This window comes from Natator depressus, chromosome 2 (genome assembly GCF_965152275.1).
Source record: "Natator depressus isolate rNatDep1 chromosome 2, rNatDep2.hap1, whole genome shotgun sequence".
In the NCBI taxonomy this organism is placed as follows: Eukaryota; Metazoa; Chordata; order Testudines; family Cheloniidae; genus Natator; species Natator depressus.
The window spans coordinates 6,520,775-6,548,368 of NC_134235.1; the positions used below are offsets into that span (position 1 = coordinate 6,520,775).

The following is a 27,594-nucleotide window of genomic DNA, read 5'->3' on the forward strand; positions in this document are numbered from 1 at the left end:
CCCCAGCAACATCCCCATCCCAGGACACAGCTCCCCTCCCCAGCATCTCCCCCATCCCAGGACACAGCTCCCCTCCCCAGCATCTCCCCCACCTCAGGACACAGCTCCCCTCCCACATCCCAGCACACAGGGCTCCCCGCCCCCAGAATTACCCACACATCAGGACACAGCTCCCTTCCCACATGCCAGCACACAGCTCCCCTCCCCCAGCAACACCCCCATCCCAGGACACAGCTCCCCTCCCCAAGCAACACCCCCATCCCAGCACACAGCTCCCCTCCCACATGCCAGCACACAGCTCCCCTCCCCAGCAACACCACCATCCCAGGACACAGCTCCCCTCCCCCAGCAACACCACCATCCCAGTACACAGCTCCCCTCCCCCAGCATCACCCCCACCTCAGGACACAGCTCCCCTCCCCAGCATCTCTCCCATCCCAGCACACAACTCCCCTCCCCCAGCATCTCCCCCATCCCAGCACACAACTCCCCTCCCCCAGCATCTCCCCCATCCCAGCACACAGCTCCCCTCCCCCAGCATCTCCCCCATCCCAGGACACAGCTCCCCTCCCCCAGCATCACCCTCATCCCAGGACACAGGTCCCCTCCCCAGCATCTCCCCCATCCCAGGACACACAGCTCCCCTCCCCAGCATCACCCCCATCCCAGGACACAGCTCCCCTCCCACATGCCAGCACACTACTCCCCTCACCAGCAACACCCTCATCCCAGCACACAGCTCCCCTCCCCCAGCATCACCCCCACCTCAGGACACAGCTCCCCTCCCCAGCATCTCCCCCATCCCAGGACACAGCTCCCCTCCCCCAACATCTCCCCCATCCCAGGACACAGCTCCCCTCCCCAGCATCTCCCCCATCCCAGGACACAGCTCCCCTCCCCCAGCATCTCCCCCATCCCAGGACACAGCTCCCCTCCCCCAGCATCTCCCCCATCCCAGGACACACAGCTCCCCTCCCCAGCATCATCCTCATCCCAGCACACAGCTCCCCTCCCCCAGCATCACCCTCATCCCAGCACACAGCTCCCTTAATTATCCCAGCACACACAACTATCCTCCCTCAACACAGCACACACAGCTCCCCTCCCCCATCCCAGGACACAAAGCTCCCCTCACTTTCTAAACTCGCACAACCCCACCCCACCCCCCATCCTCCATTCCAGCACTCGACTCCCCCCTCCTTCCCTTCCCCTCCCTATCCCTATGGAAAGCCATGGAGTAGCTCCTGTCCTGATACCCTTCTCTTCTCGCGCCCATCTGTTCCCCCCACTGCCAAGACAGGCTGTGCGGTCCACCCCAGACCCCACCCCAACCTCCCCAGATTTGGGAGCAGCAGGAGTCTGGGAGGGGTGATCAGAGAGGACTACTGAGGCACAAATCTCACCTATCCTGCAAAGGACACAGGAAACTGGGAATGGGACCCAGGGATCCGGACCCTGTGAGCTGACACAGGTGCAGGGTGGCTGGGGAAGAGAGAGCACAAGAGGACCTGAAGGTGGAGAAACACTCTGGGGCATCCGTGCATGATGCACAGAGGGACAGGCACACTGGAGGGTTTTTTTAAAAAAAAAGTCAATCCTCCACGGCAAGCGGCTGAGGCTAATCTCCTTTGGCTTGGGGCTGGCTGAAGGAGCCTGCTGCTGCTCGGGGATGGGGGTGGGAGGAAAGCGACCAGATGTTGGAGAAGGGGAAAGAAGCTGGGAGAGAGGGCAGAGGATCTTGGGCATGATAAAGTGCATCTTGGGCATCGGTAAAAGTAACCTGGGTCAAGAAAATCTGTCCCGGCGGGGATTAGAGGGAAGAAGTTCCCTGTGTTCGGTGGCACTGCAAGGTAGCCTGGAACACGGGGCCCCCCTCCACCCTCCCTGGGACGGCTCCTTTGGGTGCGTGTTCCACAGCCTACCACATCTCGGGTGTCAGAGTAGCAGCCGTGTTAGTCTGTATCCGCAAAAAGAACAGGAGGACTTGTGGCACCTTAGAGACTAACAAATTATGCTTATGCTCAAATAAATTGGTTAGTCTCTAAGGTGCCACAAGTCCTCCTGTTCTTCTTACCACATCTCACTGTCCGAACCTTCTCCGTGGAATACAGTCGAATCCTTCCTTTGCTCAACCCCCACCAAGTCACTCTAGGGGTATGTCTACACAGCCACTAGACATGAGCCACCGGACTCGGGCTTGTGGGGCTTTTTCATTTGCTGTGTAGATATCTGGGCTCAGGCCGCAGCCTGGGCTCCAGGACACTGCAAGGTGGGAGGGTCCCAGAGCTCAGGGTCCAGCCCCAATTCAGAAGCCTTAGCCAACACAGCAATGAAACCGCCTGAACCCTGCGAGTCTAAGGCCACTGGCCCAGGCCTGCCACGGGTTTTTCTTTGCTGTGTAGACATAGCCCTAGTCACACACCCCAGAAAGATCTTAAATACAGTCCAGCTCTGCCTGGCAACTGAAAGCATGTTGAATTATTGTTCCTCTTAGCACGGAGAAGCCTCAACCGAGATCAGCACCGCACTGTGCTCCGCACTGTACAAACACATTGCAAGAGACAGTTCCTGACCTGAACTGCTTACGACCTAAATGGACAAGACAGGCAAAGGCTGGGAGGGGAAACTGAGAATTATCCCCCACGTTCATTAACACCCTTGTGGGCTCTAGCATGGCGAAGACATAAATGTGTGCTGCTGGTCATTTCACTGCAGCCTCGGGTTAAACACCACATCTGTGCCCTGCGCCAAATCTTTGTGTGGCATCAGGGCTAGAATGTTCAATCCTGTTGGTTAACACGTGTGAAAGGATTACCCAGTGGTCAGTGTGTGTTCCAGGTCCCCCTCTGCGCCAACCCACAGAGGGCAGGAGTGGTTACAGTCCCAGTTACAAAATCTGGCTCTTCAGCTCAAGTTGCAACAGCTCTTGTTTTTAGAGATCCCTGGTTCGTTCGCCGGCGTGTCAGCCAAGATGGCAGCCCTTGCCTGAGCATGACTCAAACGTCAAGCCGACATTCCCCAGAAAGCACGGCTACCAAAAGCTGGGATTAACGAGACCAAACTGTATGCGCTGAGAGTTAACCGTCCGTCATCTCAATAAACATTCAAGCGTTGCCTGACCGGGTCTGAAACCAAGCTCAGGAGATGGGAAAAGAGAGACCTTGAGTTAAGGAATCATGTAGCTTTTTAATGTGTTTTTTTTTTTTTTTTTTTTTTTAGGTAAATGGGGAAACTCCCTGCAAAGCGTCACAAAGTTCCACAATTCTAACGCACCCACTGTGAGGGCCAGATCACCCCCTCCTGCTGCTTTCGTGGAAGGGGTAAAAACAGTGGGAAGAGTTGGAGGCTGGCTGGGATGAGTCTATGTGCAAACTCTGGGGCTCTATCAGAGCAAAGGGAAGGGCGTAGCAGCAGTCTCACAGCGAACTAGCTGTGAGAATGAATGCCCACGCTCCAGCTATGGGATGCTCTCTTTGCACAATCAGCCATCCTCTGAGGAGAGAGCTCGTGAAGAGCGCCAGCAGAGAGCCACAGGCAGTACATTCCAGATGGAGCCATGCTGCTATGGAGCCCAGGGCGTATAACAGATGGACTGAGCTTCTGCACAGATGCCCTTGCCTTTGGCAGATGCCCCTTGGTCTGTGGGAGCTCCTTGCAGGATTCAGGCTGTCCATAGCTCAAGAGGCCTGCACCACTCCTTTACAATACAGCGACTCTCTCCCCGTGTCACACAGTGGAACCTCCTTCCGCAGCATCCTTCTGCCTGATCTGTGGGCAGGCAAAATCTGGGCCTTGGTTTCAGAGGGAGAGCTGAGAAAAGGGTAACTGAGTTGAAACTGAAATGCAAAGGTCTGAGTATGAACAGAACAAAGCAGAATCAAGGAGCTCAAATAGCCCCTTCTGCTACTGAATCCAAAGGGCAGCTTGGGGGATGCTAAGAACTGCACCTTCCTCTGTATCGCCTGCAAACCAAAATTCCCTTGAAGAAGCAGAATAAAATGGCTTCCTCCAGCCAGATCAAGCGCAGCAGGTGGAGACAGCATGATGGAGACATAAGAAAGCACAGGAGACTGGAATGCAGGAAGAGCAGTGATGAGGAAGCGATGCCACAGTATGGAGGACAATAACAGTCACATTTCATAATGCAAATAAGGACTCAAGGGTCAGGCAAACAGCCAAAGTTCATTGTCGTCTGGTTAAAAGAAGATATATATTACAGTGCTGAGTATAGCAGTCACCGGGCACTTTGTAGTAATGTGGAATTAAGAGTTCAGTCCATTCTCAAATGGCCACTGACAGACAGAGAGGGAGTGTACATGATGTTGGTGTAGATAGAGTAATAGATTATAAAACCAAAAGGGACCACTCGTAGAATCAGAAGATTGGGGTTAGAAGAGACCCCAGGCAGTCATCTAGTCCAACCCCCTGCTCAAAGAAGGACCAACTAAATCATCCCAGCCAGGGCTTTGTCAAGCGGGCCTTAAAACCTCTAAGGATGGAGATTCCACCACCGCCCTAGGAAACCTATTCCAGTGCTTCACCATCCTCCTAGTGAAATAGTGTTTCCTAATATCCAACCCAGACCTCCTCCACTGCAACTTGAGACCAATACTCCTTCTTCGGTCATCTGCCACCACTGAGAACAGCCGAGCTCCATCCTCTTTGGAACCCCTCTTCAGGTAGTTGAAGGCTGCTATCAAATCCCCCCTCACTCTTCTCTTCTGCAGACTAAATAAGCCCAGTTCCCTCAGCCTCTCCTCATAAATCATGTGCTCATGTGCCCCCTAATAATTTTTGTTGCCCTCCGCTGGACTGTTTCCAATTTTTCCACATCCTTCTTGTAGTGTGGGGCCTAAAACTGGATGTAATACTCCAGATGTGGCCTCACCAGTGCCGAATAGAGGGGAATAATCACTTCCCTCGATCTGCTGGCAATGATCCTACTAATACAGCCCAATATGCCATTAGCCTTCTTGGCAACAAGGGCACACTGTTGACTCATATCCAGCTTCTCATCCACTGTATTCCTCGGGTCCTTTCCTGCAGATCATCTAGTCTGATCTTCTGCATAACACAGATTAAAGAACTGCCCTGAATTAATTTCTGTTTGAACTAGAGCAGATCTTGTAGAAAAACATCCTATCTTGATTTAAAATGGTAAGTGCTGGAGAATCCCCATAACCCTTGGTAAGTTATTCAAATAGTTGATTACCCTCTCTGTTAAAAAGAAGTTGCACCTTAGTTCTAGTCTGAATTTGACTATCTTCAGGTTCTAGCCATTGGATCTTCTTATACCTCTTTCTGCTAGAAGAACCCTCTATTATCAAATTGCTGTTCCTCGTGTAGGTACTTATAAACTGTGATCAAGTCACCCCCTAACCTCTTTGTTAAGCTAAACAGATTGAGCTCTTTCAGTCTTTCACTATAAAGGCAAGTTTTCCAATCCTTTAAGGATTCTCATGGCTCTTCTCTGAACCCTCTCCAATTTATTAACATCCTTTTTGAATTGTGGACACCAGAACTGGACACAATATTCCAGTAGTGGTCAAAACAGTGCCAAATACAGAATAGAAATATTTATTGAACATTTCTGACTTTCTGTATTATTATTGATAATTCTATCATTTCCCTCTAGTAAAGGATCAATACCATTGCTAGGATGCTTTTGTTCTTAAGATACTTATAAAACTCCTACTTATTATCGATAATTTTTCTGGCCATAGAGTTCTCTTGTGTCCTTTTGCTTCCCTTATCAATTTTCTACAATTCCTAGCTTCTGATTTATATTTATTTCTATCAACTTCCACTTAAAACTGCTTTCACTTTGCCTCTAAACCAGGTTGGTTTTTTAACCAATGCAGCCTTTGTTCTCGATTGTGGCATCTAGTAAAATGTTCTTTCAAAATTCCCAATTATCATTCACATTTTTCTGTTTAATTTTTTTCTCCCAACTGCTTTGGTTCATCACTATTCTGAGCTTTATGAAACTGGCCATTTAAAAACCCATATATATTACTGGTTTGGGCTTTATTCTGTTTGCTCTTAACAACTGAATGGATACATTTGTGTTAGTGATAGACCTGGCCCCAAATCCCAGCTCCAGTTACCTCCAAGCTTCACATTAAAGTGGGTATGGATCTGGGCTGTACATCTCTATTGGGTCAAACTGAAACATCAGATCCAAACACTCCTGCACTCCAGGACAGTTCCCATCCCCATTTCTAGACATGGGGAAACAACTCAGACATCTAAAGCACATAGTGGGATGCAGGAAAGGACACGTTTTATAATAACCATGCTTTGCTTTTACAGGATGTGATCCAATGTCCACTGAAAATCAGTGGAGAGAATCCCATTGAGTTCAATGTGCATTGGATCAAAGCCATTATATTATTATATATTAAAAGCCACTATACATTACCGAAGGGGCGGTGTGGGATATCCTGGGTCAGACATTCAGCTGCTGTACATAGGTATAGTCCACTGAAGTAAGTGGAATTATGTCGATTTACACCTGCTAAGGATGTAGCCCTCTATTATCAAAGATCACTGATTAAGCATCTCAGTCCTCTCAAAGTACAGGATTCTTCCTACAGGATGCTAGTTCGACCCCTTGGTTTTAAGCTTCTCAGCACAATGTCTCTCCTTCTCTTATCCTTTCCCTCATCTCAGTTACTCTGGTTTTAATCCTTCGGCACGTCTTTGACATGGCTTGGAGAGAATAGTCATGCTGTTAAAAGAACATTTGGGAATTATATGAAAAAATGGCCAATTCCCCCAGCAGTAATGACACTGCTCCTCTACAGAGCATTCTGTCTTCAAAGCACTTTGCAAAATGATCCAAAGTCAGTTCTGAGCACAGGACCCATGCAAGACCAGAGCACTTAAACCCAAAGGCTTGTTCACCACTTTACTCCCATATGAGCTCAAAGACCGTTGTGCCGGACCTCTGCCTAAGGATGGATTTACCCACAAATGACTCAATCCACACAACACACATGGCAAGGTAGGACAGGACATATTATTATCCCCATTTTACAGGAGGATAAACTGAAACAATGCAGTTGAGCCCAGCATTGCCAATTCTTGCCATTTTTTGGCAAGGCTTGCCATATTTGGTGTTTGCATTCAAGCCCCAGCTCCTAGAGTCAAATGATTTATGTGTGAATCTCAGCATTCAGGTTTTTTTTTTTAAGTTTCTAGCCCTTGTGGGTGCAAAGGAAAGCCTAAAAACATGACACAAGTGTGACCTAACAGCTCAGAAACCCAGTAGACAAACTAAAACCAAAATGTATTATTTTAATTTCTCCTACTTTTTAAGCCAGTCCCATGATTTTGGGGAGCCTGACTCATGACTGTTGAATGCTTGTGGTTGACCATGCTGTGGGGACTCGCCCAGCACCACGGAGAGAGTTGGTGTTATAGCAGATTGCAAACAATAGAGAGTAGAAGCCACTAAATGGGCTAGCTTGTGCCATCTCACTCATGCAAAATTCCCATTGGTTCCATCGGGACCCTGGCTTTTTGACTGCAGTGGAACACTGGGCAAGGAGAACAGAGTCTCCATCAGCGCCAAGGGAGCCCTTCACCCACTGGATCAGTGGGAGTTTTGCCTGAATCAGAGACTGTAAGATGTAGGGTCTAGACAATTCATATTAGCAAACTCAGCATAGAATGAAGGTCACAAATTGTTTGTCCAATGCACATTGCAATATACACATTGCAGCTCTGCTTAGAATAAGCCTCTGCTCAGGGGGGTGTTACTGTGAGTAAGGAATGACTTTGTTACAAGCTGGATCCAAAGCACACAGAAGTCCAAGGGAGGTTTTTCATGGACTTCAGTGTTTGTTTGAACAGGGGTGTGATGGGGTGTTCACCCCACACAAGGCAGAGCTGGTATATTAGGATAGTTAAAGGGATAGGCTGTATCTGGGGAAGAGCCAGAGATTGAACGACTGATTGAAGATGGAGCCCAGCTGGGGAGGATCAGAAGGGGTGGGTATAAAGCCAATAAGTTGACAGCTGAATAGGGCTGCAGAAGAAGTTGGCACCAGTCACTCCCTGGAAGTAAGGAGGGGTGTTTGAGGCTACGAAGTTAAGTAGTCTGCATTTACTCCCTGGGAGAAAGGAGTGTGAGCTGATACAACCAGGGGGACAGACACTATAGGAAGGAGTCCCGGGAAAGAGCAAGAGGGTCCGAGGGAAAGCAGACCACAGTTGCCAGGTGGAAGGTCCCTGGACAAGAACCCAGAGTAGTGGGTGGGCCCAGGTTTCCCCTAGCCACTGAGGAAGTGGCACAAACCGGGCAGTGGAGCACAGACTGCCTAGGATGGTTGTCCAGTGGGATTTGGTCCCCTGAAAGGGGAGGACTATAGTGACCTGGTCAGAAGGCTAAGTCACAAAGAAGGAGTGCCCAGAGTCACAGAGAAAGGGAGGCCACTGGAGAAAGAAAGGGGTGTCAGACCCCTGATGTGGAGCTAATCCCCTGATGTGGCCATAAGTAGATGCCCTAGTTGCAAGCATACCATGTGACAAGGTCCTATAAGTGACATATGCACGTGCAGGTATCATTTACAATTCAATACTGAGTCCTGTACCTCATCAGCAAGGCTCTTCATTTGGGCTATTTATTGATTGATTGATTTAATTTATTGATAATTTCCCAGGGATTTATCGGGTTTCATTTAACGGTTTCAAAACCAGAAGAAAATCAGCCAAAAACTAAAACAAAGGGCAGCAGGGGAGGTGGGGGTACTCATGGGGGTGGGGAGGATGAGTCCTCCGTGAAACCTTTGATTCTGCACGCGGGTGCCCCTAGGTCCACGATGGAAAGCCACGCGCTCATAGCTGTGAGGAAGAGGAAGGGGGTTCATGAGCATTATCTATAAATATTAAAACCTGCGAATCCCAAGGACAAAGAGAATTCATTAGAATGCTCCAAAGGTGGAGGTGAAATAAGAGGAAATTTACGAAAGGGAAAATTTAGATGGGGATATCTGGAAAATTCTTCCTAACAATGAGATCTATCAGACTGTGGACTAGCCAAAGCGGAGAGGTGGAAGCTCCAAAACTAAACTTGAGAATACATCAGTGGGTGCAGGAAGCATTAGCAGGACATCTGAGAGGTTTATTCCATCTCTAATATCCGTGGGTTCAAATTCATCCCTAGTCCATTCCAGGAGAGAAAAGTTTGGTTATAGGTTTTCATGATGGGTGTAAACACTGAGAATCTGACTCAGGAAAGCAATTAAGGACATAGTCCCATAGACTTCCATGGGAGTTAAGCACATGCTTAAGGACCTTCCTGACCAGTGATTAATTGCAAATTAAGGGCTTTGTTGTAGGAACAGGCATGAAACAGAAAGAAGCTTTAAAACAATGAAGCATATACTTAAGGCTTAAATAATATATAAATACTTCCTGATTCACAAGGGCTTTTTTTCTCCCTCCCTACCAAACTGCCAGGTCCGTCAAGTACTTGGCTGGGATCCATCTAGCAGCTTGAATATTAATTTGGAGAGCTGGAAACCAAGTCACAGTTAATCCCTTTTGTAGGATTCCCAAAGCAATTTTCATTTCCAGCAAAAGGCCATTGCAAAGCTCCTTCTGAACACTCTGGAAGTACGAACGGGGCTGCCTTTGTACAACTGGCTTGGAATAAAATTAATTTTATCTTGACGAGTAAGTTCTGGCCACAGTTTCTCTTGGACCTCATAGTTGGCTTAGGAGGTTAAAGAGTCCTGGGGAAAGGTGCAAGGAAAAGCTTTCTTCCTTTCCTGCTTTCTTTCAGGAAAAATACAGGATGAAAAAATCTAGTTAGAATCCTGAACCAGTGATAGAGAATTCTGCATGCTTATAAATGAAAACAAATTACACTTTCAAGTGGAAAGGTGCCAAAATCAACCTCCAATTTCAAATACTCTGAAAGTACTGAACTTTCTGATCCAAATTCCAGGGTCAACTAGAATTGACACCCATAATGTCAATGGTGGTTTGGGCAATTTTGGCACCTGTCCCCTTAGGAACCAGAACGAGGCCCCCAAGCTAACAAACTTTATCATACAAGCCACTAAACACCCAACAGACAGTAATGACTTTCAGTGATTGATCCAGTGGTTTGGGGCCAGATTCTGCTCTCAGTAACATTAAATTAAATCCCAAGTGGCTACACTGAAGTCAACTTCGATTTAAATCGATGGAACTGAGAGCAGAATTGGGCCTCTAGAATTGAAAGATGATTCTTCCCAGGGCCAGTCCCCAAAAGCCAGCCAGTGTCCTGAATCTCTAAATATTCTGCCAGCAGGTGTAATTGGTATAATTATTGAAGTCAATTAAACTGATTATCCAGCCCAATACCTAGCTTTGACTTGTCATCTGTAGATCTCAAAGAGCTTTACAAAAGAAGTAAATATCACTAGCCCCATTTTACAGATGGGGAAACTGAGTCACAGAGAGGCGAAATGACCCTTCCAAGGTCACCCAGAAGGCAATTAGACAGACAGAACCCAGGTTTTCCAAATCCCCACCTGGTGCTCTATTTACTAAGCAACACTACTTCCCAATCAACAACTACGCCCATACATCCTTTCAGTGATTTAGGACCCTAGGTTAACTTATTTTGTTACAAAAGCTTTCCAGAGCCACTTTAAAGCACAGATGAAAGATGTTCCATTTCAAATCAGCTGTGAAAGTGTCCAGTCAGGACAACACAACTACATCCACCCACACTGTATTTCCAAGGACCACATTTCACAAAGTCAAATGTTCTTTGTGAACCATGAGGCTCTTCCTCCAATCAGAAATACTCTTCAGCACCAGGGTATTACCTGACACACGGCTTAAAGTGGGATTTAACTGGGAGGTAAGTTTCGTGCTGGATCCCTGAATTTCATCCAACTGCAGCTGCTTGTACCTATCTTTGGCTTCAAGCCCTATTCTCACACCACTCTCTGCAGCAAACATTGGGCACTGAAAAAAAAAACAACTCTATGCTGATAGGGAAGAACCTATTATTAGATTAACAACTATTATTAAATTAACTCTTTTTTAAAAAGACAGCTATCGATCCACTTAGTCCGGGCACAGAAAGTGAATCCTGAGGAAGGATAATATTTTTTCAGAGGCTTATAATTAGAAATCAGCTTGGCTGATTTGCTTCAGATTTTAAACAAATAAAATAAAGGCACTGCTGACCTGAGAATCAACTCAGGAACTATCAGGCATACCGGAAATTTTTTGTGGGGGGAAGAAGTAGTAAGAAGGTTAAAAATGAGGCCTCCTCCCAGCTGTGAATCCATAATCATGTCTAACTGAATCGAAGCATTGCCCAAAGGACAAGGTTGCTTACTCTCCGCAAATTAGCCACAGAGAAACGAAAGAGCCCATATGCAGCTTCCAGTCTGAAACCTTAATTAACATAAACAATGTTAAATGCACAAAGAAACGCATGTTGCCATCAAAATAAAGCATATGGCTGGCTAAAGACCCGTAAGATTATCTGGAGATAATCTTTTCAGACACCATAAATACAGCTGACGCTGAGCCGTAATGACTCCCATCAGAAGGCCAGCATATTCCACTTGAGAGGAAACACAACTTTGCAAGGAGCAGTGGCCTTTCAACCCATCCCAGTTATGAGTTGAAAATGCACCCAAAAAATCCAGAGCACAGGGCTAATCATTAATCTGTATATACTTGCTCTACATCAATGCTGTATATATATTATAAGGCCTGAAACTCAAATCTTGTACTGCACCTCGCACAATGGGGTCGTGGTCCATGTCTTGGGCTCCTAGGGGCTCCCACAATAAAAATAATTAATAATGTTAATAAAAATAATATCTCTGGTGATTTATTCCACATTTTGAGTCTTGCCAACCCCACATGCTCAAAAATCAGGAGCTGGACCTCAACAAAATCATGATGTTGCCTTAAAAATCAGGAGATTTTAAAAAAAGACCATCACAGGAATTCTTTGGATTTACCTTTTGATTTTTAGCCTTTAAGGATCACACTTTCAAGCTCTTCTCTGCAGCCATGAGGGCTAGAAACTCATGAAAATGGAAATTCTCATGTAAAACACATGACTCCAGGAACTGGGGATTGAACAAAAAAACACCACATACGTCCAGACTCTCAATAAAATCCCCCAAGTTGGCACACTGCAGGTGTTGTCTCCATCATGCCTGTCCACTGGATAATTCCCATAGGAGACCATTGAGTGTACCACCCATCCTGGGCCAGCTCGGTAGCACTCCAGCCTCCTAACCTCTTCTCTGTCTTATGCTGGCTGCCCATGACTGCAAGGAGCTAGGAACCACACAGGTGTAAGGAAGCCCAGCCAGAACCCCATAACTGGCTGCAGGAAGGAGGACGCAAAGGAGCAGTTATGTCAGCTCTTCACCCCTGGGCTGGAAAGATCCTCCTGTGGTTAGCTACAGTACTTTTAGGGCCACTGTGAGCCCTAAAGCAGAAAATCTGAGCCATGATGTATTAGGCTGTAGAATAGTTTCCCAAAGGAAGAGGTGGAAGCACCAGTGTAAGGGCATTACAGTTACTGCTTGAGACACTGAAAACTAGACTGAACAAAGCACTAGGGAACCATCAGCACTGGCCTCCAGGAATGAACAAGATGTTCACACAGGTCAGTGGAGCCTTTCCAATTGGGACATCTAGGGCCCCTCTCAGACAAATGAGAAGATCAGAGTGTGATAGATCAGCCTCCATCCCACTTCAATGTGCCATTCCCAGCTGTTATCTCAACAGAGCAGCTCTTCCAGGTGCAGGGTCTATCTATGCCGAGGCAGCTGCTCTGGGGTCCCAGACGATACAGTTTGCATATGCACATTGCAATAGGGGCGGAAAAACAAGGACAGCAACAGGACTCCACTGAACAGCCTCCCGACCACTCACTACACAGCACCGCAGGGAACTCTCAGAAGTGCCCTTAATTAACGAGCATGAATAGAATGAAAGCAAGTCCCAGTGGCAAATTTAACCTAGCACTCCCAGATCTTATAAGGGCTTTTCACCTCAAATTTCTCAGTCAGCATGTGAAGCAGAATATGGCCCATGCATGAATCTAGAAAGAATTGTGGGAGGTACTGCATGGTCATATCCTAAACACTGCCTCTCTGGTGCTAAGAATAACCATAATGGATCACTGTTCTCCAAAGCTATCCTCTCATTCAGCTGCAGAAAAGAGCACATAATGTCCTGACATTCTCCTTAAAACACTTCTCGCTCCCCCATCACACAGCTGATCATCCTGTCAACCTTTCAGAGATCAGGCTTTTGGAGATTGAGAAAAGTTTTCTTCATAATGCAAGCTCCAAGACAGGGTGCATCCTAGTTATGAAAACTAGCCCTGAACCACTTGCTCTGAAAGCTTCTAGAGAAAGTGCTCTGTTGGAAAAATTAAGATATAGTCAGACAAGCAGCGTACGCATTACAGCCCACATTTATAAGAAAGTCCTAGTGGACATCCCGAATCTCAGGGGAAATCATGTTTGGGATGAATGGTGAAACTGGTCAGTGACTTTACTTGTGCACCCATCCCCCCCACCCCCAAAAAGGGACAACCTGGCAAATAGCATGGAACACCTTGGCAACCCAAACTTTGGTTAACAACGGCTGCAAAAAGGAACTAAATCAATGGGAGTTAGGTACCTAAATATCTTTGAGAATCTGGGCCTCAGATAATACAGTGATGATGAGCAAAAAGCTAGACAGATAGATTAGACTGACAGATTGATCGATTCAGGTCCCATTCGGTATACATTTGGCTGGCTGGATAATGCCAGCATTCTAAGGATTCATTAGATTGCAGGGAAATCTTGCTATTCAACGGGAGCAGTGATACAAGCTGATGGTACCAGTCACTCCCCACTTACAGTAGAGCTCATCATACAAGGACAGTTAGCTGGCACCCGAAAAAGCACACAAGTATCATCACATTGTTGTTAATGCTTAATACGTACAGTTAACATAGAGGTTAGAGAGAAGGACTCTTCTACTAGTACAGGCCTGCCCCTTTAGAATTATGCCCACCCACCTGGAAGATTTCAAGTTCTGCCTGGTGCATTCCATTGAAAGACATTGAGCTCCTGTCAAAAACAATAATGCCCCCTTCCTGCAGGAGAAGAGGAATTGTTAAAGGGCCAGGAATGTAGGCCATATCTTCTCAAGAGCTTATTGGTTAAGGTACTGAACTGGGACTCAGGAGACGTGGGTTCAGTTCCTGGCTCTGCTACAGAATTGCTGGGTGACATTTGGCAAGTCACTTAATCACTTTGTGCCTCAGTTCCCCACCTGGAACAAGGACGTAGCAATCTTTCCCTTTCCTCACCTCTTTAGTGTCAGGTCTATTTAAATCATACAGTCATTCAGGTATGGACTATCTCTTACTAGATGTATGTACAGCACATACCACAATGGGCCCCGGACTTTAGCTTAGGCCTCTGGGTGCTACTGTAAAACAAATATTAATAAGACCCAGTTCCTGACTCAAAGAGTACACATGACCCAAGGAGTGGGTCAGTAAGAGCACTGGCTCTCTCGGACCAATCAGCACTAGTTCCTCCAGGTAGTACTGTTTCCCAGAAACCTAAATCACAAGCTTTAAATGGCTTAGTGCAAGACTACACAATAAAGAGACAAGATGAAATAAATCAAGCAAATGAGAGCGGGGCCAGTGGGCAGGGGAGGACGGGTAAAGAAATTAAATCAAGAAGCCAATCTAAGGTGCTGCAGGCAAAGATGAAGATGCTGGATTAAAGATTAACCGTAACTGAGAGGGGGATGCAGTTCTTTAAAGGCACAAATGGCTGAGAGGCACTCAGCAAAATCCATGGAAATCTCCCAAGAATGAAGTCTTCAGAGATGCAACTGGATCAGGGGTGCATCAGTGCCTGGTCCCGAGAACTCCTCCATTCATGCACGCTCCATTGTTTGCAGTTTCGGATGAGGATTAAAAGTGGAGCAAGGGGACTCATCATTAAAGGGAAAATTGCTATGGCAGCTGGCCTTGCAGGGAGCAGAGACCTGTGAAAATGGGAGAACAGGGTGCTATTGCCACGGTATCTTCAAAGCACTGGCAACTGGATCTAGAGAGCAGAGAAGCTTCTCAGCCCTGGATGGTGTAATGGGTCACATCCAAACTCTGGGAAATCTGCCTACTTCAGAGTTCCTTGTACCTTGTTCCTTGTACGTCTAGTGCTGGCCAGTGTCAGACACAGGGTACTGGAGTAGATGGGCCATTGGTCTGATCCAGTCTGGCAAATCCTATGTCCCTCTGTTCCTACCTAAACAACTCAAGCGCACAAAAACGAACATGTGCAAAATCGAAGGGATACATGCACAGGCTGGGTTGAGGCTGCTTGGAAAATCTAGCCCTGCATATTGCAACAATCTAACTATTATGTACGTTTTACCCCTGAAATCAGAAAGGTTCAACTGTGTCAGAGGCCCCATACTGCAAACTGCTAAAGGGGATTCTCCTTTCCCCAGAACTGCTACCTCTTTTAGAGCAGCAAAATTGTGTCTTGTAATGAAACATCCAACAGACACCCTGTCTTACTTTTGGGAACCCTAGGATGGGGCTACGGGGTGGGAGAGTTTTTTATTTACTGCTTTTGGTTTTTAAAAAAGACACACGATCTCACCGTGGCTTTCTAACATAGTGATACCACCTTCCTGGTGATATAAAGTCCTTTCAGTCTTTGTTTGCACCATTCCAAGAACTGTTCTCTTCTGGCTGATAAATGCACTTGCTCGGTAAAGGTCCAATAGAGAATATGACCAGCATTTTGTGCAATCAGAGGAAGCATTAGGCCAATTACTGAAAAAGCAATAATCCCGATGATCAGAACCTCCTGGGCTCATCCAAACTCTAGTAAAGTAAATGGGTGAACTCCCATGGACCCCAGCAAGCCTTGGATGGGGCTACAGGTGGATAAGGGGGACATCAAGGAATTGTGAGATAGAAGGACAGGGAAGCACAGAAGCAGCTCTATAGGCAGGGAGGTTCAGATCACTGAGATTCTTCTTTATCGTATGAAGGATATTCCTGTGTGGTCAGTGCTCCTTTCAGTCTTCTTGCCATCTGTTTGCTCTGCGATCCTCAAAACAAACTCCCCACACGGGCTAAGCACAACATTGCCAGGACGGTCAATCCTGCGTGGCACTTTAAACTGTCTTTTCCAATTTGTGTTTCATAAAGCTTTGGCTTCTGGTTCTGGAAGGTCATTCGATTCTCATCTCCGAACTGCTGAACTGCTTCTTGCCCTCATCGTTATTCTGCATTTGTGACTGCGCCTGATGTCTGACACTGGAAATGTAAAGAAAATCCACGGTGGGACTGGAAGGATTCAAAGTAGGGCTGATTCCAATATCCCTTATGCCTGGTGTAATGCCAGAGAACTAATGGAGTTACTCCTGATTTACATCGGCCAACTGAGAAGAAACCTCTGTGAATAACAGCAGATAAAATGACGCACTAGTGTAGATGCAGCCGCACTAAGGGGTAAGCCAGATGCAGTAGTGTTGTGGCAGATTGACTGGTGAATGGGACAGATGCACTAGTGCTGATGCAGCTAGCGCTGGCTTCCGGGGATGTTAATTTCACCCCTCTTCACTTGCCTGGGCTCTGCATCCCAGGGAGAACACCCCTTTAGAAAAGAAGGCGGTGTCACCACTGCAACTAATTCTTGGGGCTTCTGCCGGAGCTTATGTGGGGGAGGCAGCTTTAGTTTATGGCCAGGGCTCCAGTGGACTGAATCAGCTCCCTCATTGACCAGCCTGACCATGGCCCCTCTCTTCAAAGTGGCACCCATCCTTTGGGCTGCACTAGTTTCCTTCTTCCCTCCCTTCCCCCCCTGCCGACCATGCTCACGCTACTGTGCTCTGAACAGGTATTTAGCCATATGACTGGCGTGAATAGTATTCGCGGGGGCAGGGTCTGTTCCACCCAGCTGCAGTTCTTTAGGCACAGCGAGGTCCCCATTGCAGGATATCATGACTTGTGGCTGAGGATATGTCACCCCTGGCAGCATGCAGGCAGGAGGCTGAATTCGTTCCCCTTAACTCCAAGCCCCACCCAAAGGAACAGTATTCTGTAATGATTAAACCTTCATGACAGAAGCTTCTCTGGCTGAGTGACATGCTAAACCCCAGGCATCAAAACCCAGGATCTTATTTATCTACATCTTCCACCGCCCTGCCTGGCCTGGAAGGACGGGAGGTGACAGGATCATTCAGTCTCCGGGCCTATCTCTACTGATGTGAGCAATCAAGGTTGCCAATCAGAGGCAGTTGCAGGGTTGGGCAAACTGAACTGAGACCCACCAAATTCGTTTCATGCGAGCTACTGAGCTGTCACTGGATTTACACAGAGGATTTCCTCCACAGCTGGGTCCCACCGAACAGAAAGCAGGTGCTCCACAGATGTGCAAGAAAGACATACTTGCACCCGAAATGGATGGAGAAGAAACTAGGGGCTGCGTAATGCAGTGCCTCTTCTTTCTTCAGTGTCCTCTGACTTGAAATCACATACGTTTTGCACTTCAATAAAGCAGCTGACTATGGGGCAATCATTTCCTAGCCTTGCAGCTGACAACTTATTTAATTCAAACCAGTCTGGGCCTGATTCTCTCCTCCCCAGCACTTTGTGTAGCCAGCTGTACTCGAGCAAAGGGAGTGTAAGATGCTCTCAATCATTTTTAAACCATTTCACACTGCAGTAAATGACAGCCCAAGGGGTAAGGCAATGGAGAATCAGGCCTTGTGGGCTCGCAGTGGCCTCTAGCCATCCATCCTTTCCTTCTACTTTATCTCTCTATCTAGTTTATAATACACACTGGAAACACACACGAAAAGAATTCTCTAGGTAGCATGGCATGCTAATTTCATCCCCACCTCCCAGCATGCCTGTCCCTGCAGCCGATCAGATTGTTCAAAATGGAGACAGATGTTGCAGCATCTGTGCAATCTTTCGCTAAACTGTCAGCTGTGTTTCACACCCTGGCATTAATCTTTGCTGCAGTGATGAATGTCAGAGGGATCGGGAGAAAATTCACCTACTGTCACTTAGCAGGAGGACATCCTTTCACTCTTTTAATACCTGCCAATGACATGGCAGCAGAGAAGAGGAGGCTCCTAGTTACACCAACTTGCATGGTCCTCAGCTGGAAAGGGCATCTGCTCCCCCATGTATGGGATGCAGCATCATGAACATCCTTTCACATGAATCTAGAATCGCGCAGCAAAATTCACCATTACAGATGTAGTATCTACTGGATGCACTCATCTATCTAACCATCTTTCCACCCATCCTGATCACCCATTTCATCATTTGTACCCTGAACATCACCATGATATTTAGGTGCCAGATACACACATGGCCTCCGCCACCCCCTTTCCTTGGACAGCGTGCGAATGAGTAATAAAGTCCTGTTCCTGCTTCCATTGAAGTCAACTGCAAATCTCCCAGGTTCCAAGTCTACCTCTCATGGCCCTGCGGGAAGCACAAAGCTCCCGCTGAAGTTGATGGGAGTCATTTGGATCTTGCAACATGCAGACCAGGCCCCCAGTGAGTCCAGTGGGAGCAGGACTGGGTCTGCCATTAGCTGGTTTGGTGTCATCGATCGCTTGCTTGGTGACTTTGAAGTGCCGCAAGTCACTTAACTTTTTCCTTCAATGACTTCTAAGGAATTCTCAGACACAGTGTTTATAATCCCAGCCTCCACCCAGTGACCCCAGCTGCCTCTCTTCCTAAACTTTGCCAGTAAAGCCACGCTGGTATAGCTATGCCAGCAAAGTCTCCTAGTGCAGATGCAACTTGTACCAGGAAAAGAGTGTTTTTGCCATTCTAGCTATACTCATTCCCTGAGCGAGACAAGTTCTACCAGGCACTGCGCTTTTTTACCGGTATAACTGTATCTGCACGAGGGCTTTTGCTGGTATAGAAATACCATTAAAAAAAATCACACACACCCAATCTCATTTTGCTGTACCAGTAAAAGTCACTAGTGTAGACCTGGCCTAAGTGCATCGACACCGACTGAGCCGTGAGCGTCTACAAGCAACAGTGCCGTGCTGGTAAGCCCCTTGCAATTGATTTCCTTGAAGCATCACCATGGTCAGGAAAGCAAAAAGAGCACTTTCATATTCAACCAGGGCCAGTGGTGAGAGCACTGGACTGGACACTAAATTCCATTGACAGTCGATGGGAGCTAGACTCCTAAGTGCCTAAATCCCTATTGAAAATTGGATTTGTCTCCTAAATCATTTAGGTGTAGTGACGCTGAGCACAGCAACATCTAATCCCTTTAAAAATATGGGCCTTAACTGCTCTGTGCCTCAGTTTCCCCATCTGTACAACAGGGATAATAGCACTGCCTTGCTTCACAGGGATGTTGAGGATAAATACATTAAAGATTCTGAGGGGCTCCGATACTATGGGACATATAAGTACCTTGGGTAGTCAGATATAGCACAGATCTTCACCCTGTATGTCTCTGAGTCTGAGTAGGGTCCTGATTATGACAGGGGATCAAGCTGCCAAGCTTGAACAAATTTCCAGTCACCTCTGCTCTGGTCCCTCTCGGGGAGGGAGAGAGGAGAGTTATGGCAAGTTACACCAGCTGAGGATTTGGCTCTTCTGTGTATGTTTCATCCCTTCGTATCATCCTGTTGGTGCTTGTTCCCAGATTGTTTGCATTAGTGAATAACTCCTTATCTGTAAAACTTGGCAGAAATGTCTTCCCTCCCCCATAAATATAAAGCTGAGACCACGTCTCCATTCCCAGCTAGGGCCCTGATCCTGCAGTGAGATCTGTGCAGTCGTTTCCCTGTGATTGTGCAGAGCCCAGGTGACTTCAATGGACTCCTTGTCCGAGGAAGTGTCTGCCCATGGGGAAGTAAACGGCCTGCTCACAGACCCACAGATCCAAGAGCAGCATCAGGTTCCTTATTTGCAGCTCAGAGCCAGAGATTTCCCCATGTATATTTCAGCTGCTCTGTGCCACCCTTGAGCTGCAAATGTCACTTGGCAAAACATCAGCTGCATATCTGGCACCAGGAGTTACAGATTAAAATAAATAAATAGGATAAGAATATTACACCATTAATTATTATCATGGGCCATATCCTTGTTGGTACTGAGCCCCTGTAGTTCTCACTGCCTCCCAGGAACGCTGCATATGGTCAGCAGATACTCAGAGTTTCTGAGGGTTTGGTCTATTATTAAATAATAAGAATTAAATTTAATAAATAAAGCAAAAGCAATGTTTCCCCAGATGCTTTCCCCCCTGTAATTTCAGGATGCCCTGTTCTCTTAGCGAAGGGTATGAGTAACTTCCATCAAGTCACCTGGGAGGATCTTGTGGTCATTGGGCAGTTCGCTCGAGGTCTACTAGTGTGGTTACATGTTCAGCTGCGTGTGTGTGTTCTTCCTGTGTGCTGCACCAGCTCTGCGCAGACAGCCGGCACAATAGACTTTGAGCGAACCGCCCAATGACCACAAGATCGGTTAAGGTACGAAGGCGCGAGGACAGGTTTATTGCTAGCAAAGCACGGTAATACCACCTGGTAGACTCTATGAGGATACTAAGACATGTATGCCCATAACAATGGACGCAGCTCAGTAGATGGCGGGACTTTCCATTCCCCCCTTGGCTGTACAAAGATACTTCCTCTGAGATACATCTTTATACCCTAATACAAACAAGTTAGTACTGCCTCTCACATAGTTAGTCACTGCCTCTTGATGTGGCTAGTTATCACCTTGTACATGTTGGTTTAATTAAAACTTTTTTATTACATACTGTTATCCTAACCTTATCTTTTAGAAGGGTTCAGTGTGTTCCTGTAATTCCTGGGGAATGTTTTTGTACCATCCTTGATATCAGGGTCTTCTGGTACCACGTAATATCGAAATGCATTTGCGTATTTTGTAACTAGTACTTTTTATGTGTGTCTGCAATATTAGCCCTGTTCTTACTACATTCTGTAAGAAGGCCCTGCCTCTTACCAGGCCTCTAATACAAGGGCTCATGTCTCAGGCTCTCTTCCTATTACAGGAGGCAGTGGGGCCCAGTGGATAGAGCCCTGGACCAGGAGACTTGTGTTCTTCTCTCGGCTCTTTCACCAGCTTTCTGGGTGACAGCGGGTGAATTGGGCTCTGTCCCTGTTTTCCTGTCTAAAACATCGGGATAATGATATTTTGAAATCTACACATCACAGGAGCTAGGTATTATTGTTATTGTTGATTACTAGCATTGTAACCTGGGCAAATTTGCTGTGAGTACAATGCACAAAGTTGGTGAGACTGGATAGCAAAGAACCGGAATCTTTGCCAGCCAGCCAGCTGCCTCCATTCATAACAACATCAGAGAGCAACTATGTGCAGACGTATCTTAGATTAAATCTAGGCACGCACGGGGCCACGCTCATCCCTACTGTAACTCCATTGGCTCCAGCGGTGTTACTTCGGGGATGGATTTGTTCCATTGCTCTGACCGAGGGACAAGCGGCAGATCCAGGCTGCCAGATTTACTGTCATACGAATGTGGAGGGTGTATGTTAAACAACCTTGAGCAGCAGCTTTAGCCTGAAGCAGAGGCCAGCTCAGGAAGATTAATACGCATCATTCAGGTGGTCATTATTGTAATAGGATCAAAGCATTTGCAAAGCATCGGAAAGGGCCTTGACAAGTTTGAAAATCATTACATGCAGCGTTACCTCTCAGAGCCCTTAATGAGACCTTCTGGTCTCACTGTGCCAGATATATTTCTTCCTATAGCTACCAACTGAGGGTTAAAGTGAATTCCAATAAATACAGTGATCAGGGCAAAGAGGAACTGTCCTTTCAGCACCAAGCATTCATTCTCTGTCTCCGGGCTAAGGGCTTTGACTACTAGGCTTTCTCCCTTCTAAGAGAACTCGGACGTGCCCACCCTGTACGTTTTGATGATCTCGCATTCATGCTCCCCAGCAATAGGTCAGCTGCCAGACAGCTATTTTCCCTGTGGTAGCAAGAGCCTGCTGGGGCTAGATATTGATCCAGTTGTCAGAACTGGCTCACTGATGCATGTATTCTCTAATCTACTTTGCCATTCATCTAAGAAGCCACTTTTAAGCTAATGTAGCTATCAGAATACATGGTCTGCTGTGTTATGTTATGTTGTGTGATGTGTTGTGTTATTTTAGGTTTCAGTTAGTTAATGATTGTATTGGGTTCTGAATCTGAAAAGTCAGACTTGGGTTCTATGAGAATAGAATAGAATAGAATAGAATAGGGATTGTGTTACTTGCCACTATTCAAATTGCAAATAAGATGTGATGGGCAAAGCTAACAAGGTTTGAATCGTAAAATAAAGTTCAGATCATAACGTTCACAACTTCAGATCATAAAGTAACAATAATAATAATCAAATAATAATAATTAGCACTTATATAGAGCTTTTCATTGCTAGATCTCAAAGCATTTTGAAGGGGTTGCTCAATATTATTATTGCCATATTCTAGACAGGGGAACTGAGACATAGAGCAGTGACACAAGTTGCCTGTGATCACACAGTAAGTTAATGATTGAGAGAAGATTAGATGCCAAGTATCCTCATTTCCCAGGGCACCCTTTCTTGTGATGGTTTAACAGGAGATTTTATTCCAGGCTCCTAACCAGAAGCAGGACAAGCAGAAACAAAAGAAAAAGAAGTCATTAAAAAAAAAACAATGAACGCTTTTCCAGACCTTCCAGAAATTTTGCTCGCAGTTTGTGTGGAAAGATCAGATTTATCCACACCACTTGCCCCCTCTGTACAATCACAACCAAACAGACATGGCTTTTGTAAACATTTCTCTGTCTCCTTGGACTTTAGCCTAGACTTGTCTTCACTATTATGAAAGATGTATTTAATGCCTATAATGAAAGAAAAACTTATTTTGTTGGTTCTGTCTTTTCTTTTCACCTTCATAGAACTGTATTCCAGCATAACGTACTGTAGTGTCATTGTGTCTATGAGTATGTGATATTGCCCCCTAGTGGCTGGTCCACAGAGAAGATAACGGACTCGCTGTTATAAAGGAACTAAGAGCACTCTTCTTTAGCTCAAGTGGTAGAGGCTTGTGGTTTTAGAGCTAAAGAATGAAAGGTCTAGTCCCAGTTGCACTTGTACATGAGTTTTTAGAGCAAACCTGGCCCAATCCTAGGTTAATTTGTGGTTCCGGACTGAAACTGTGTGAAATTCAGGGATTTACTGGAAAACAAGGTGAAATTCAGCAGTTTCAATTGCATTGACCCGAACCCCAAACTGAAGGTGAGCAAATGCAGGGGAAACAAAGACACACAGAGACGTGACATGTCTAAGCCTTCACATTCAAACAGTGTCAGGAATCAAACTGAGGGCACTGTGGCTTTAGGACCTCGGCTCAGGCTCCTAGATTACACCGCCTTTCCCTATGGTCGATGTGGTCATTCCATTCCTGGGATCTAGCTCATTCCAGTGCTGGCTCCTCTGCTGTGTTCAGCTCATGGGAGAGACAAGGCTAAGCTGTGAAGAATCATACATGGACCAGGTCTTCCCCAAAGCTGGAGGGTGTTCGGATCTGAGGGTTTGGTTCAGCCCAGAAAGATGAGGTGAGCTGTGAAGCCCTGCTCTGGATCGGAGCTACTCTGAAGTGCAGAGTTGTAGGACCTGGGGATTTGGTTGCAATGTAACAACTGCAGTGTGGCCACGGATGAGACAGGCGGTAACATTTGGCTTGGAAGGAAGGAGACCCTGGTGTTGCTGCTAGTGGGTGCCGGGGTCTGGATTTCAGAGTCTCCATGTAAATACACGCAAAGAGCTTTGGTCATTAGCAAACAGAGCCTTGGCTCTGTAAGCCCTAAGATCACTAATCTGCACTCACACGTGCCCCACTGAATCTGACCAGACTCCTTGTGTAGGTCAGGGTTCCTGGCATGAATACAGTAGGCTCACAACTAAAATGAAACACATGGAAGTTGAATGAGTTCATTCTTGAGTCTGAGCCCCTGGAGACTTTCGCCTGTATGTGAGATGGAGAAAAAGGTGCTGAGCAGCCCCAGTTCCCCCAAAGCCAATGGCAGTTACATGTGCTCAGCACTTTCCAGAATTGGGGCCTCAGGCTGCCTTAAGTATGCCTTACATATGAATTGCATTGGCTACTGAGTGGTTAGAGGTTAAAACCCATGAGGGCAGGGATGCAGTTTTCTCCCAGTCCCCTTTTCTTCGGCTCTGAATGGCTGTGCCTGGCAGCACTTGAGGCTGTGAATCAGCACTCACAACCGACACACAGAGACCATTGAAAAGCAGCCTGCAACGGATTACAAATTCCCAGCACATACCAGGTAAACCGCACAGGCAACAATGAGGTCCGAGCAAGATGCAGAAGACCAGTGCAGTCTGCACCAGAGCTCGCGAACAGTCAGAGCCTCCCTTTCCCCTCGTTGAACCAACTCCCTCGCACACTTCTGCCCTCTTGGCCCAGGCTGTGAAAGGCAAGTGACAGCTGGGGCTGCCACCCTGTGCCACAGAACATAATCAGCTGGCCTGATTCTTCTCAAACATGAAGCCACAGGGGAGTGTGTGACAACACAACTGATCCCTCGGAGCCACCAAGGGGCTGAGAGGGAAAGGACACTGCACCTTAAGGACACACATCAAAGGGACAGGCCCGTGTACACACATGCTCTCAGGAGCGCACGCATAATACATGCCTGGACGCTCGCCTGTGCACACATACAGCTATCCAAATACCCACACCAGGACATATGCATGCACACAGACCTAGGTGCATATCCGCCCCCACCCCTGCATACACACACTTGAACTCTCCTGCACACATGGGCCCGTGTAACCCACACACCTCCTGGGTGTGGTGTTCTGTCCCATCTGGTGGCACCGAGACCACTTAGAGATGAATGAGTCTGCTACAGCCTTAGCTAAGGGCCATAGGGCTTTTAGCTCACGCAATAGAGACTTATGCATTTAGCTCTAGAAGTCCCAGGTTCGATCCTGCCTGCTGACGACCGGGGTCTGTCGGGGTTACACCTGCGCACACGCCCACATATGCATGCACATGTGTGCGCACGCACACACCTGAATAACCAAGCACTAACACACTGGCATGCATGCACCACGTACCTGGAGATCCACAAGTGCGCACACACCTGCATCCTGGCTTATGCAGCTACCCACAGACATGCACACACACCTGTGTACACAGGCCAATGCCCCCCCCACACACACACACACATCCATCTGCACATGAACACACAGGCACATGCAAGTGTGCCCTCAGCCATGCCATTGCCATGCACTGTCACGGCCTTTAATCATTGGAAACCCATCAGCGAACCTGCCCCATTCACATGAGATGCCCTCCACCTCCGTCTTCCCCTTAAGGGGAAGGTTTCCAGGCCTCCTCCCATTGAATTATGGGAGCTAATTTATTCCTTCTGGCAGCCAGTCACTGAGTCCCTCCCAGATGACCCTTATAGCTCTGTGCAGCAAAAGGGGTGACGTGACCCGTAAGCCTGGCGACCCTTAATGAGCCCCATATATCTGGCGCAAATGGAGACCCAAGGCCCAAACGCTGGATGCTTCCCAAGTGCCTCATAAAAATAGCCCTTCCTCGCCCAGCCCCACTCAAGAGCATGGCCAAGGTGGGGAGAAGCACTCAGCTTCCTGCTGCAACAAAGGCAGCACTGGAGAGAGAGAAGCAGGGCTCCGTCCCACCGGCCACCTGCTTTTGCACTGTGGTGATCTGAGTGGTGAGTCCAGCCACCGGGGCCCCGCTCACACTGAACAGAGGCCATGGCATGGGGCTGTTGAACGGAACAAGCCAGCCAGCTGGCTCGCTGCATTGCTAACCAGCCAAGAATCAGCAGGGCTGGCATGGCCTGCACAGCCCAGGAAGGGGGCTGAGAGGGGTCACGCCGGAATGGGGAAGAGAAGAGGAAATTGCTCTCACTCAATGACTTGGAGGGAAGCAGGGGGAGACAAGAGTGTTTGATTCAGACCCTTTGAAACCTTCCCCATCTCCACTTTCCCCTCTGCCTAGTGCCATTCACCATGGTACATTTGGCAGGCAGCAGATGCCCTGTATTGTGCAGCACCTGGTTCTCCTACAGCCTGACCTAGGAAAGGCGATAGAGAAAACCCAGTTTCTTCTTGTAGGCCAGGGGTTCTCAAACTGGGGGTCAGGACCCCTCAGGGGGTTGTGAAGTTATTATATGGGGGGTCACGAGCTATCAGCCTGCACCCCAAACCCCACTTTGCATCGAGCATTTATAATGGTGTTAAATATATTAAAAAGTGTTTTTTAATTTATAAGGGGGCTTGCTATGTAAAAGGGGTCACCAGTAATAAAGTTTGAGATCCACTGTTGTAGGCCATTCCCAGCCCCTGGGACAATGCTGGCTAGCGAGGATTAGCTAAGCAGGGGCTGAGTCTCTCCTTTCCGGGCTGGAAGGTAAGCCGAGGACGCCTTCCTCACCCATATTTGTGAGCAGCGGTTTATACTGTACATCTCAAGTCATGCTAACAAGGCAACTGAGGCTCCGCTGACTGGCAGCACCTGTTCTTTGCAGCGTTGGTATAGCTACTGACCAGATGTCCCAATTTTATGAGGACAGTCCCGATATTCAGGGCTTTTTCTTCTATAAGTGCCTATTAATCCTCCCACCCCTCTGTCCTGATCTTTCACACTTGATATCTGGTCAGCCTAGGTGTAGCTGTGTTTGGCCCATGATATGAGAGAGACAAGGTGGATGCGGTCAGATCTTTTACTGGACCAACTTCTGTTAGTGAGAGAGACACGCTTTCAACGAGCTACACTGAGCTGGAGAAGAGCTCGGTGTAAGCTCGAAAGTGCATCTCTCTCACCAACAGAAGAGGGGCCAAGAAAAGTTCTGACCTCATACATTTGGTCTCTCTCTGGCAGCACCTGTCTCATTCAACTAACAAGCCCCCCTCCCCCACCCCCCCCAAGTGCAGGGATGGTCTTGCGCTAAAGGCACGGGAGTGGAACCTTGGAGATCTGGGTTCAAATCCCAGCTGTGTCACCAATCTGTTGTGCAGCCTTCAGCTAATCATTCGGCTCCTCCTAGGTTTTTGGGTGCCCAATTTCCACTGAAATCAATAGGAATTAGGCTCCAATAAATACCTTTGAGGAACCAGGCCCTACCTCCTCTGTCCCTTAGTTCCTCACCTGTTGTGAGGGTCAACTCATTAATGCTGTGGAAGGACCTCGGCAGACGTTTTCTCATGGTCCCCCTTGCCTGAGTTCTGCTTTGACCAGATCACCGCTCTCCTCAATAGCACCATGACATCAGGTCTACCTGCGGCTCCCTGAGCAAGACATCCGCTGAGCTGACTGGGAGAGCAGCAGCTGCTACCGGTAGCGCAGATGTCCTCCGGCATTCCCAAGTCCTCTGAAGAAGGCAGCATTTGCAGCTGGGGCTGAAAGCTAGAGTGCTAACGGCTGGTGTGAGGAGCAGGCTGCTGTAGGTTCCAGCTAGGGGCAAGGGGGTGTTTTTCCCCCCAATATATAACACAGTCAGGCAGAGTTCAG

The 27,594-nt window shown here is 47.4% G+C and overlaps 1 protein-coding gene across 10 annotated transcripts in view; it reads right to left on the reverse strand.

Annotated features, from left to right (window-relative positions):
• ADGRB1 (adhesion G protein-coupled receptor B1) overlaps window positions 1-27,594 on the reverse strand; it is a 370,873-nt gene that overhangs the window by 103,629 nt on the left and 239,650 nt on the right. The gene's annotated exons all lie outside the window — the stretch shown is intronic.